This window comes from Stegostoma tigrinum, chromosome 26 (genome assembly GCF_030684315.1).
Source record: "Stegostoma tigrinum isolate sSteTig4 chromosome 26, sSteTig4.hap1, whole genome shotgun sequence".
In the NCBI taxonomy this organism is placed as follows: domain Eukaryota; kingdom Metazoa; phylum Chordata; class Chondrichthyes; order Orectolobiformes; family Stegostomatidae; genus Stegostoma; species Stegostoma tigrinum.
Window position 1 is genome coordinate 9,316,770 of NC_081379.1, and position 10,886 is coordinate 9,327,655.

Sequence of the window (10,886 nt, forward strand, 5' to 3'; positions counted from 1 at the left end):
CTCTATGGTAATCTTTTGGAAATTATTTGCAAGTAAATAATATTTTCTCTATATTTTGTTAGCCCACATTAGTCAGCCTGCTCGAAGGCAGTACATTGCAGCGTTCAAATGTGACAGTAGTCTTTCCCTTGATTCTCAATGCGGATAGTGAACATCAGGGGCTGTGTGATTGCTGGGACTGTGAGGCTTCATGACTAGCCTGGACATCTTCTTATTCATATTCATAAGTTCATGTATTTTCCATCTGGGTCAAGGTACAGCAATCAGGAAAGGGAACCGTGAATGATTCTTCCTCTACTGGGATCCATGGAGAGTGAAAACAATGATAATGACCCTGCATTGCCATGAGAGGGAATGGGGATTGGACGTAATTTATTAATCTGTATGGTCCACTGCAGTTCCTTGTGGTCCATTTTCTGATTGAATACCACGTATGCCCCATTGTACTTATAATATGAAGACCTAAATCCAGTTCCTTTTTTTTAATTTCAAAAATGAAATTGACAATTATCCCCTGAATGTCTGCAGTACTACACTTTTTCACAACCGCAGAAAAGAACATGGAAACTATAAAGCTGATGACGTTGCCTCCCAATGGGATAAGGCAGTAAAAATCTGAAAAGCTAATGGGTTCCCTTCCAAAAAAACAACTTCACAAAAGCAATCCAATGGGAGCTGTGAAAAAGGCATATTCTGGCGGGGCGATTAGCCTGATCTCAATACGCTGTCTTATTCTGCAAAAGTACACATTGTATTCTCGATAGCATTGTCAATTTGCACACCCGAGTACATTTAACTAAATAGCAAGTAACTGTCTACTTTCTATGTAATAAATCAATGTCATTAAGTATCTTTGTTGGCTGCATATCATAACTCACACAGAAATTTGAGGAGAACGTCAGTTACAAAAGCATTGAAGCACCCTAGTTTTTGTGTTGATTGCTACATTGTTGTCAGAGAGATTGTTGAATCTGATGCTGGTTTCTGTACATAGAACAGCAATAGTTCAATAGCACTGCTATTTACTGCTTTGAGCAGAGCATCACAAAGAGTTGGGGTAGGATGGGTGCTCAGGACCCTGGGTGGGATCGTGAACTGAAATGTTGAGGACACAAGCTCTGAGACAGTGGGGCTCCATCTGAGCTTTAACAACACTCTAGGCCCACTCTGACACACCCCCCAACCTTCAAAGCAAACTTCCCACTCCCCCAGCTCGCGTGGCACTCACTGAGAGATCACCAAACAAGGTGACCAAAACTGTACATAATACCCCAAGTGTGGCCTCACCAACGACTTATACAACTGTAACATAACGTCCCAACTCCTGTACTCAATGCCTCAACTGATGAAGGCCAGCGTGCTAAATGCCTTCTTCACCATCTTCACCACCTGTGATGCCGCTTTCAACAAACTTGTACTCTTAGCTTTTCCACAACACTCCTCAGGAACTTCCCATTTACTGTTTCAGCCCTACCCTGGTTTGACTTTCCAAAGTGCAACACATCACACTTACCTGCATTATTCTGCTTATTCTGCAAGGGCCTCTGCAATTTCTTCCCTAGCCTCCCACAATGTCTGGGAATAGACTTAGTCAGGCCCAGGGGATTTATCTGTCTTAATACACTTTAAGGATGCAAACACCTCCGCTCTGGTAATATATATGCCATCCAAAACATCCTCATTTGTTTCTCTTATTTCCTTAACATCCATGATTCTCTCCTCAGTAAACACTATCTCCTGTAGCTCCACACATAGATGGCCAATGCTGACCTTTAAGGGGATCTATTCTCTCCTTGGCCAGCCCCGTACATGTCCCTACTCCTTGGAATGTCTCTTAAAGGAAACATTGATTGTAATCCCCAGCATGGTGACAATGGGAGATTCAGTGATGGTAATGCCACTGAATGTCCAGGGGTTCAATTATTCAGTGTTAAGGGATATCCAGTTGGACCATGAAGACTCTGGTCAATTACCATTTCAGATGGCCAGGGCAGCTCCAATCCCATCACATCCGTGTCAGGGAGTTCCAAAATCACAACAAGGCACATGACTAATATTATGGTTCGTAGGCCATCAAGATGAGGACTCAACCTCCAACAGCTACTCACTCTTCAGATCTTGAGTAGCCTCCAAAGGCAATGGTCACAGTGGGGTCTGCAGGAGGGGGAACAGCTGAGGACAATGGGGTGGCCTCACCCAGTCATATGGGTGCTAGCACGGGACAGCAGCAGTGGTGCTAGGAATGCCCACGGGAGGTCATTAAATTCCATCCCATCCAAGGGTGGTCTGAATTGTGGTTGCACTTCATGTAGTGAAATATCCTGGTGTACAAATGACTAGAGTTGGCAATCCTGATTACTGTTCCTGCTGCCGCATAGCTAAGAAAAGCAGAGCTCATTGCATTCAGGCAAGTGCAACACTCTGCTAGCTTGGCCTTCAGCTGTCACTGAGAATTTGTAACGTTATACATAATGACAAAAAAGAGGAGAGATGGTGATGAGGCACTGGCCTCTTTTCTAACATTAGAAACTTTAACACTAATGAGCAAGCCAATGAAACCTTTTTCTTCAGCTCTTGTTTTCCAAGCTGGAAAACGATTAGAAACAACCCCCCCCCCCCACCCCCCCAACATCCCACCTCATGGTCCACATCATATAGTGATGTAACCGGTGTCAGGTTATGCCAACAGGGGATCAATTTTATGGCAGTGTTTCATTCTTTTTAAATCCTGTCAATCTGAAAATAAAGTCAAAAACTTCAATTTATATAGCACCCTTCACAGCCACCAGATTTTCCAAAGCACTTTACAGTCAATGTAGCACTTTTGAAGTGTCATCACTGTTATACAGTGGAGGTGCAGTAAGGGAACAGTATGTGTATCTATTATCCTTTCATGGGATGTGTCTGTCAATAGTTAAACCAACAATTATGGTCCTCCCTTATTGCCCTCATTCTTAAGCCACTGCAGTCCATGTGGAAATGGGACATCCACACCGTTCGAAATGGTATTCCAGAAATTTGATCCAGAATAGTGGGGTTTTGTTATTGCTCCAGTTAAGCTGGAAGCATGGATTAATTATGCAAAGAGTGCAAGTTCGAATCCCACCACAACAGCTGGTGAAGTTGAATTCAAGAAAAGCTCGTTTCCATGAAAGCAACCCAAGCAAACTGTGAATTACTGATCCACTTGCTTCAATCATGTCTGTTTGAAAAGGGGTAATGTGTCTTCTTTAAATTTCACAGCCCAATTAACTCCAGTCGCTTTTTACTGGACCTTAGCTGTCCATTTGATTTAGTCCATTTCATGAAGCGCTCATTTTTATCAGTATTTACACAGGGCAATATATACCTGCCAGCCCTTACCAGGTGTTGATGGTGTTACATATTGCTATGATATACAGGTGAAGGGCATTTCTCATTAAGTACTTAGTGCACCTATAAGGGTTGTGATGCAGTGGTAATGTCCCTAAACCTGGACAGGGAGAACTGGGTTCAAGTCCCACATAATAAAAAGGTGTGTAATCATATCTCTGAACAGGTTGACTAGAAAGTAGGTTAGAGCACTCATATGTGGGGACTGCTAGGATGCTTTGTTAATCCGTTGGAGGCATTCTGTAAGTAAGCTAATTATCAAGACAACTTTTTGGCTCTAGCATCATGTTTCACGGTTTGGATCAGGATCCATTTATCACCAGGGACACCCAACCAGAGTGCATTAGGCTTCGAGAAAGTCGGACAATTCGCCAGAACACATCTCAAAATGAGAGTGACTCAGATGTAAAACCAGGAGAGATGAGGTTTGATGCGAGTTGGTGTGATCTGAATGTTTCAAAATGCTGGGGAAGGAGATGAAATGGGGGAGGGGGGGGTGGTGGTTGCGAGCAATTTGCAGGGCTCCGGTGAGAAGGGGGTGGGTTTACACAATCTAGGTGGATCTTAAAGAGCCCGTATCAGCGGGTGGGTTGGATGGTCTCCTTCCGAGGTGTAAAATTCTGCACTCAAGCCGAGCTGATCCTTAAACGTAGTTTAAAGTTCTTCACAAACGGAAAACGCCCCAGCGATAGGAAGCAATGATAACAGTCTGTCGGCAGGTGCTTATTCGGAGGACAGGGAGAGAGAGGGGGCATTCCAGATATTCTACAAAATAGCTTTCAACTGAATGCATTAATGGGAAACCACATTGCTGGATGAAAGGGTCACTACCCCTATAAATGAGAGAATATACCGTTACTGCTTCCAATCAACTGGCCTGCTCTCAGTTTACCTGTTTTATAGAGATTACCGACTCAATGCTCTGCCACATGTTAGGATTCATCAACCATTTCAGCACGTCCTCCTGGTTATAACTTCTACCACAGATGTGCAGTAAAAATAGGAAGCGATTAATCGCCAGTTTCCGACGAGCAAACTGTATGGGACCACATCCAGAGAAGTGACACGCAAGCCCCGAGTAAACAGCGAACAACTGCTACTCCCCGGAAGATGTTGCTTTTCAGCCCTGTCTCTCGGAGAGCCTCATCTACAAACACAGAGGTGCTTTCTTTCCCTCTCACACACATACAATAGAGAAAGATATCTTCAGAAAACACAACTGACCCAAGGAAAGTGCGCGCGGCGCCTGTGTCATAACGTGTCTTTATCTATCAGACTGAGAGAGTGTGTTATGTGTGTGTGACTGCATGTGTGTAAATGTGTTTGTGTGTAATTATGTGTACGTGTGTCATTCTGGGTATATGTGTGCAATTATGTGTATACAACTGTGTGCATGTGTACGGACTTGTGTACAGTGTATGTGTGCGATTGTGTATGTGTGTGGTGTGTGTGCAGTTGTATATATGTTTGTGTCTTTCTGTGTGTGTGCAATTGTAAATATGTGTGTTCAATTGTGTATGTGTGTGTGTCATTTCTATGTGGGGGCATTTGTGTATACGCGCCTGCCATTCTCTGCATATGCACCTATATGTATCAGTCTGGGTCACAGCGTACATGGTTCTGCGTGTACTCGCTCTCAGTGCATGTATCCGTGTCTGCGTACATCTGCATCGGAGAGATAGAGAATTGAAGATTTCACTTTTGTATTTCAAGTTTCCAGTTAACCCTTAATCTCTCCTGACGCTCGCAGAATAACAGCTCATCAGACACGGTGCAACTCTACTCGGTTTTTCTATTTCCCCCTTAATCCAAGGATTGTTTGATGTCTGAAGTCTATAAGCTTATTTCTATTTAAATTGGAGCTGGTCATGAAAGAGACGAGACTTGGTACGCCACATTGAGAAATCGCCCCTAATGTATCGAGCCCTCAAACACTCGCTCATAACACCCGCCAACTCCCGCCCCCCACCCCATTTACCGCTGTCTGCACCCCCCCCCCCCTCAACGCCACAAGCCCCCTCTCCTCCTGTTTTATCTTTCCAGTCCGCTTCATTTCTCACTTGCCTGCATTGATCAATTTCTAACATCCCCCAACAGCATCTGCCCCTTTCTACACCCACCTCCCCTCAACAATTACCCCCCCCCCGACGATTTCAGTAACCCTGGGCCTCCTGATGCCAAGCATCACTGCAAGACAGATGATCAAAAAGGGGGCATTGAAATCATTAAAGAACAGCCCCCCCATCCTTCATAATACCGCGAAGTTTACAAAGGGTGAGAGATGGAGGGGGGGGGGTCGGTTAGAAATTCAAAGTTGGAAATAACGCGGAGTTGCTGGTAATATTGAGATAATTCCACCCAACAGCTCTCCCCGAGCCCCCTTCCCCGCGTGTACAGAGAGACTAGACTGGAAATCTCTCCCCACGTTACAATATAGACGGAAGGACAAATTAAACCGAAAGGGCAGGGTGTGTGTGCGTGTGCTTTTCGAGTGGGTAAAATGTCAAGTGGATTTTTTTGGGGGGGGGGGGGGAAAACACATGCATCCCCCTATCACGGATGAAGTTGTTCTTCATTTGCCAACTGCTCCTCCGTATCACACGCTGACCTGCCCAATCGTTGCATCGCACAGGCACCGGGGTTATTCAGCAAAGTCTCTTACCTGCTCGGGAAAACGCCGAAAGCTCGCAGAAATTCCCGCAGCCGGTCCCGAAATTCCAACCACAAAAAAAAGAGATGGGGAGAGAGAGGAAAGCAGCTCCCCCGGAGGAATTTTTAAAAAAAAAATAGGTAGAAGAAAATCTTCCTCTCCAATCTCAGTCCGTGCCTGCTCGCGTTGTACAACTCTGCACGGTTCTGCTCAATCTCACTAACTCCTGCAAGACGGTATCTCAGCGGAAAGCTGTGCTCTAACACAAATCAGGGCTGCTCTAACAAGAGGCTCCAACCCAGCTTTCGGAGTCCAGTTTGTCGATCCGCTCAGTCTCCTTTTGACATCCCCCTTTCTGCCAGCCCCTCTCCTCCCCCTCACCGTTTCAGCTTCTCGCTCTCTCTCTCTCTCTCGGATCTGCCTCTTTTCATCAGGATTTCAACATTTCCTCGCCGCCACCGGCGCTCTCAGGCAGCACGCAGGCGTGCAGCTCAGTCTAAAAACGAGAAGCTTGACTTTAATTCATTCAACCTCCCCTCTCCGTCTCCCTTTGGCACCCTCACTGCACCCACAGCACCCTCTCCACCCCCGCAAAATAAAATGATTTAACTGCTTCGACTGAATCTGCATCTCGATTTTTCCCCCCAATAAATCCCTTCATTTGCCCTTTATAATATTTTGGCGTCTTTATTATCCATTCAGGAGATGAGGGCGCCAGCATTTATAGCCCATCCCTAATTGCCCAGGCTCAACCACATTGTTGTGGGTCTGGAGTCACATGTAGGCCAGACCAATTAAAGATGGCAGATTTCCCTCCCTAAAGGGCATTAGTGAACCAGATGGGGGGTTTCCCAATAATTGACAACAGTTTCATCGCCATTATTAGATTAAGAAATTCATTATCTCCTAATTCTAGGTTTTTAATTCCAAATCCCACCATCTGCCAATGTGGGATTTGAACCTAGGTCTGCAGAACATTATCTGGGTCTCTGGGTTATTGGCCTAGTGATAATGCCACTAAGCCAACATGTCCATAGATTATTTCAGAATGACCCCCCTGGAATCAACTTCCAGTGCTCATGGAGGGCTATGAGAGTACTGAGGTTTGCTAAATTGGAATTACAACAACGGTCAAAATAAAAACCAAAAGACCTACAGGTGCTGGAAATCAGAAACAAAAATGGAAATTGCTGGAAACATTCAGCAGCTCTGGTAGCACCTCTGGTGAGAAATCAGTTCGAGGAAAGACCTGAAATGTTAACTCTGATTTTTGTCCTCAGATGCTGCCAGACCCGCTGAGCTTTTCCAGCAACTTCTGTTTTTGTATGTGGGCAGAATGGCCTTCTGTGCTCTGACCAATGCAGTGCAAGTCTGGGATTCTATCCAGCAATAAGCTGGTGAGGTGATATAGTGAAAAAACATCATGGCATCCTAGAGAACCACAGTTCAATAAAAGGACCTTCAGCCCATTGTGTCTGGGCCAATCAGACACAATCAATAAACAAATATTTTATCCCCATCTTCCAGCACTTTGCCCATAATCTGTGATTTATAGATTTTTTTAATGAGTGTTAAGGATGGCTAACATAAGATGGATTGGTAGAGCTAAGAGGAATGTCAGCACGAAAAAAATTAGCTGGTGGTGGAGTAGGCTCAAGAAGCTGAACAGCTAATTCCTGCTTCTAGATATATATTTATAAATGCACAGGAATGATGTATGTGCACAGGAATGTACTATGTAAAAGGATTTTGGAGGACAGTCAAGAATAGTATTCAAAAGGTTTTGAACAAGCTTTTGAAGGGGCAACATTTGGAGGGCTATGGGAGAGGGCAAGGGACTGAGGTAGCTCAAAGAATAGAGAACATGGAGAGAAGATGCAGTGTCTTTACCTGATTGTGTGATTTAATTTTATAAATGGGATCTAGCAGGATTTCTTTGTGACTTCAAGCCATAAGAATCCAGAGGAATCTCACTTTCCTGAAGAGCACATCTGGTTCATAATTATTTTCAAACCTGTCTCCACCAATGTGGCACACGTGGGAGCTAATTTCATTATTTCCGCCCCAGGAGTGCCAAAATCAGTGGCAGCATTACCCATTGCTATGCTAGTTCAGCTCAGGTGACTTGGCAAAATCAATATCCCCAGTTTAGGATCTTTGTGCTATCTCTGGCTCAGTTCAGCAGATCAGAGGCTGGGAACTTCGTGGTGAGTAACTCACCTCCTGACTCCCTAGACCCTGTCTGTCATCTACCCAGTACAAGTCAGGAATGTGATGGAATACTCCCCAATTGCTTGGATGACTGCAGCTCCAACAACACTCAAAAAGCCTGATACCATTCAGCTTAAAGCAGCTGACTGGCACTACCACTTTCAAAGTTCACTCCCTCTAGCATCAGTGTGTACCATCTGCAAGATGAACAGCATCAACTCTCCAAGAGCCTTTTAATAGCTCTTTCCCAACCTGTGACCTCTACCACCTTGAGGGACAAGGGCAACAGTTACATAGGAACAGCAGCACTTGCAAACTTGCTCTAAGACACACACCATTCTGACTTGGAAATATGTTGCAATTTCTTGCCTCTCCCAACAATGCTGTGCCCACATGGCTGCGATCAAGATATCTTTGGGACTAGTTTAGTTTGGGATTATGTTTGACATGGACTGTTTGGACTGAAGGGTCTGTTTCTGTGCTGGATGACTCCATGGCTCTGTAAGTTGGCTCAATTCTACCCTCTCAAGGGCAATTAAGGATAGACAATAAATGCTGATCTGTGGATTTTTTTTTGACAGGTTTGCATTTGACAGGGCGTTAATCAACCAAGGAGCTATACGAGTGTGACAGATTCTCCTTTCATTTCTTCTGAGCATCTTACATTGAAGGCTGGTATAACAAAGTGTGGAGCTGGATGAACACAGCAGGCCAAGCAGCATCTTAGGAGCACAGGCTATCCCACATACTAACTGAATTCTGACAGTTTCCTCTTTCTTAGAGAATGATTCAATAGCAAAGATACAACAAATTGTATCCATGTGCAACTTTCCACCATCTGCCTGACTCAGATCTGCTGAAACTGCAAGAAGTCAGTTTGGGGTTCGAGTTGAGATGAAGAAAGGTCAACATCAGCCATGGTCTGGAGGATGGAGAGGGTTTAGGCTGGTTGACAGCCAAGAGCCTGATACTCTGTAATAGCTTTGCTTGCATCTTTTTTCTTATGCTCTAACTTGGTTGGGATTTCACATTCTAGGCTTTTATTTCCAGTCAGGAGGGTGACCGAATGAACAGGCAGCCCATCGGGAATGGGTGCAACTAGATTAGATTCCCTACAGCATAGAAACAGGGTCGGCACGGTGGCTCAGTGATTAGCACTGCAGCCTCACAGCACCAGGGACCCAGGTTCAATTCCAGCCTCAGGCACCTGTCTGTGTGGAGTTTGCACATTCTCCCCGTGTCTGCGTGGATTTCCTCCCACAGTCCAAAGATGTGCAGGCCAGGTGGATCAGCCATGCTCAATTGCCCATAGGTTCAGAGGTGTGTAGGTTATAGGGGGATGGGTCTAGGTGGGATGCTTGTTGGGACTGTGTTGTTGAGGCGGTGTGGACTCGTTGGGCCAAAGGGCCTGTTTCCACATTGTAGGGAATCTAATCTAGATGCTGTCAGGAAGTTAACAGCAACTGTTTTCTGGGCTGTTAAAATGGGACATTCACATTTTTTTGAAAGGAAGGTCCTTGATGTGCATATCCAGCTTGGGCTAGGGAAATGGCAGACATGGAGATTTACTAGGGGTGTCCCTTATTATTAGTGTGGGATGATACGGAGCATTCTGGCACCTCAGGGTGCGTTTTTTAAACATACCATACTGATCCTTTTCTGGCCTGGGGTGCAGAATTTATTCTAAACAAAATCAAAAATTGCTGGAAAAACTCAACAGGTCTGGCAATAACTGTGGATAGAAAGCAGCGTTAACTTCAGATGCTACCAGACCGGCTCAGTTTTTCCAGCAATTTCTGAACTTTGTTTCTGATTTCCAGTATTTGCACTTTTTTTGATTTTTAGCACATTTTTTTAAAAAATCCATTCATGGGATGTGGGTGTTGCTAGCTAGACCAACATTTATTGCTCATCCCTCATTGTCATGGCCACTGAATATATTCAAGAAAGAGACAAATAATTTTTCATATTAAAAGCGTCAAGACGCCTAGGCTGAAAGCAGGAATACAACATTGAGATAAGTGATCAATTTTGATTGTACTGAATGGTAGATTAGGCCTAAGGGGCCAAATGGCCTCCTACCGGCTGTTTGATTGTATCATAATTGTGCCGGAGAGACTGTAGTTGTGAACTACTGTGACTGTTGTCAGCAATAAAGATCCCTGCAGCTTTTGTCAAGGTAAAGAAGCCACAGGTAAAGTTATCAGTCACGTCCCAATGACCTGAGAATATGGCCCAATGCATAGAGTTAGCATAGGATCCTGCTGCTTTCCAGCAGCTGTCCTTGCTACCTAAGCTTGGGTAGTTACAGATATGTGACCACCATCCCTGTGTTATTCATCCAGATGGAGGGGGCAAGCTTAAATAATCACTGTAGCCCCCAGTTTGTGCATATGATTCGATACAAAAATATACAACTTGGTGACCTGCCAGCCTGTAGAGGTGCAGTGTCAGGTACGGGAATAGAAGTACTCATGCAGGCACTTGACTGCCCACCAAGGCACCTTGGTAACATGTTCTGAGAAAGGGTCACTCAACTTGAACTGTTAACTCTGATTTCTCTCCACAGATACTGCCAGGCCTGCTGAGCTTTTCCAGCAATTTATATTTTTGTTTCTGATTTACAGCATCAGCAGTTTTTATTTCAGTTTTT

At 44.6% G+C, this 10,886-nt stretch overlaps 1 protein-coding gene across 2 annotated transcripts in view; it reads right to left on the minus strand.

Annotated features, from left to right (window-relative positions):
- wscd2 (WSC domain containing 2) overlaps positions 1–6,397 on the minus strand; it is a 543,379-nt gene extending 536,982 nt beyond the window's left edge. The window contains exon 1 of one of the 2 annotated variants that reach the window (XM_048555729.2): positions 6,035–6,397. The gene's annotated coding sequence lies outside the window, so the exon portion shown is untranslated. Of the gene's footprint in view, positions 1–4,264; positions 4,374–6,034 lie in introns of those variants that run through there. The other variant, XM_048555734.2, reaches the window with a different exon arrangement.
- Positions 6,398–10,886: the final 4,489 nt, after the last annotated feature.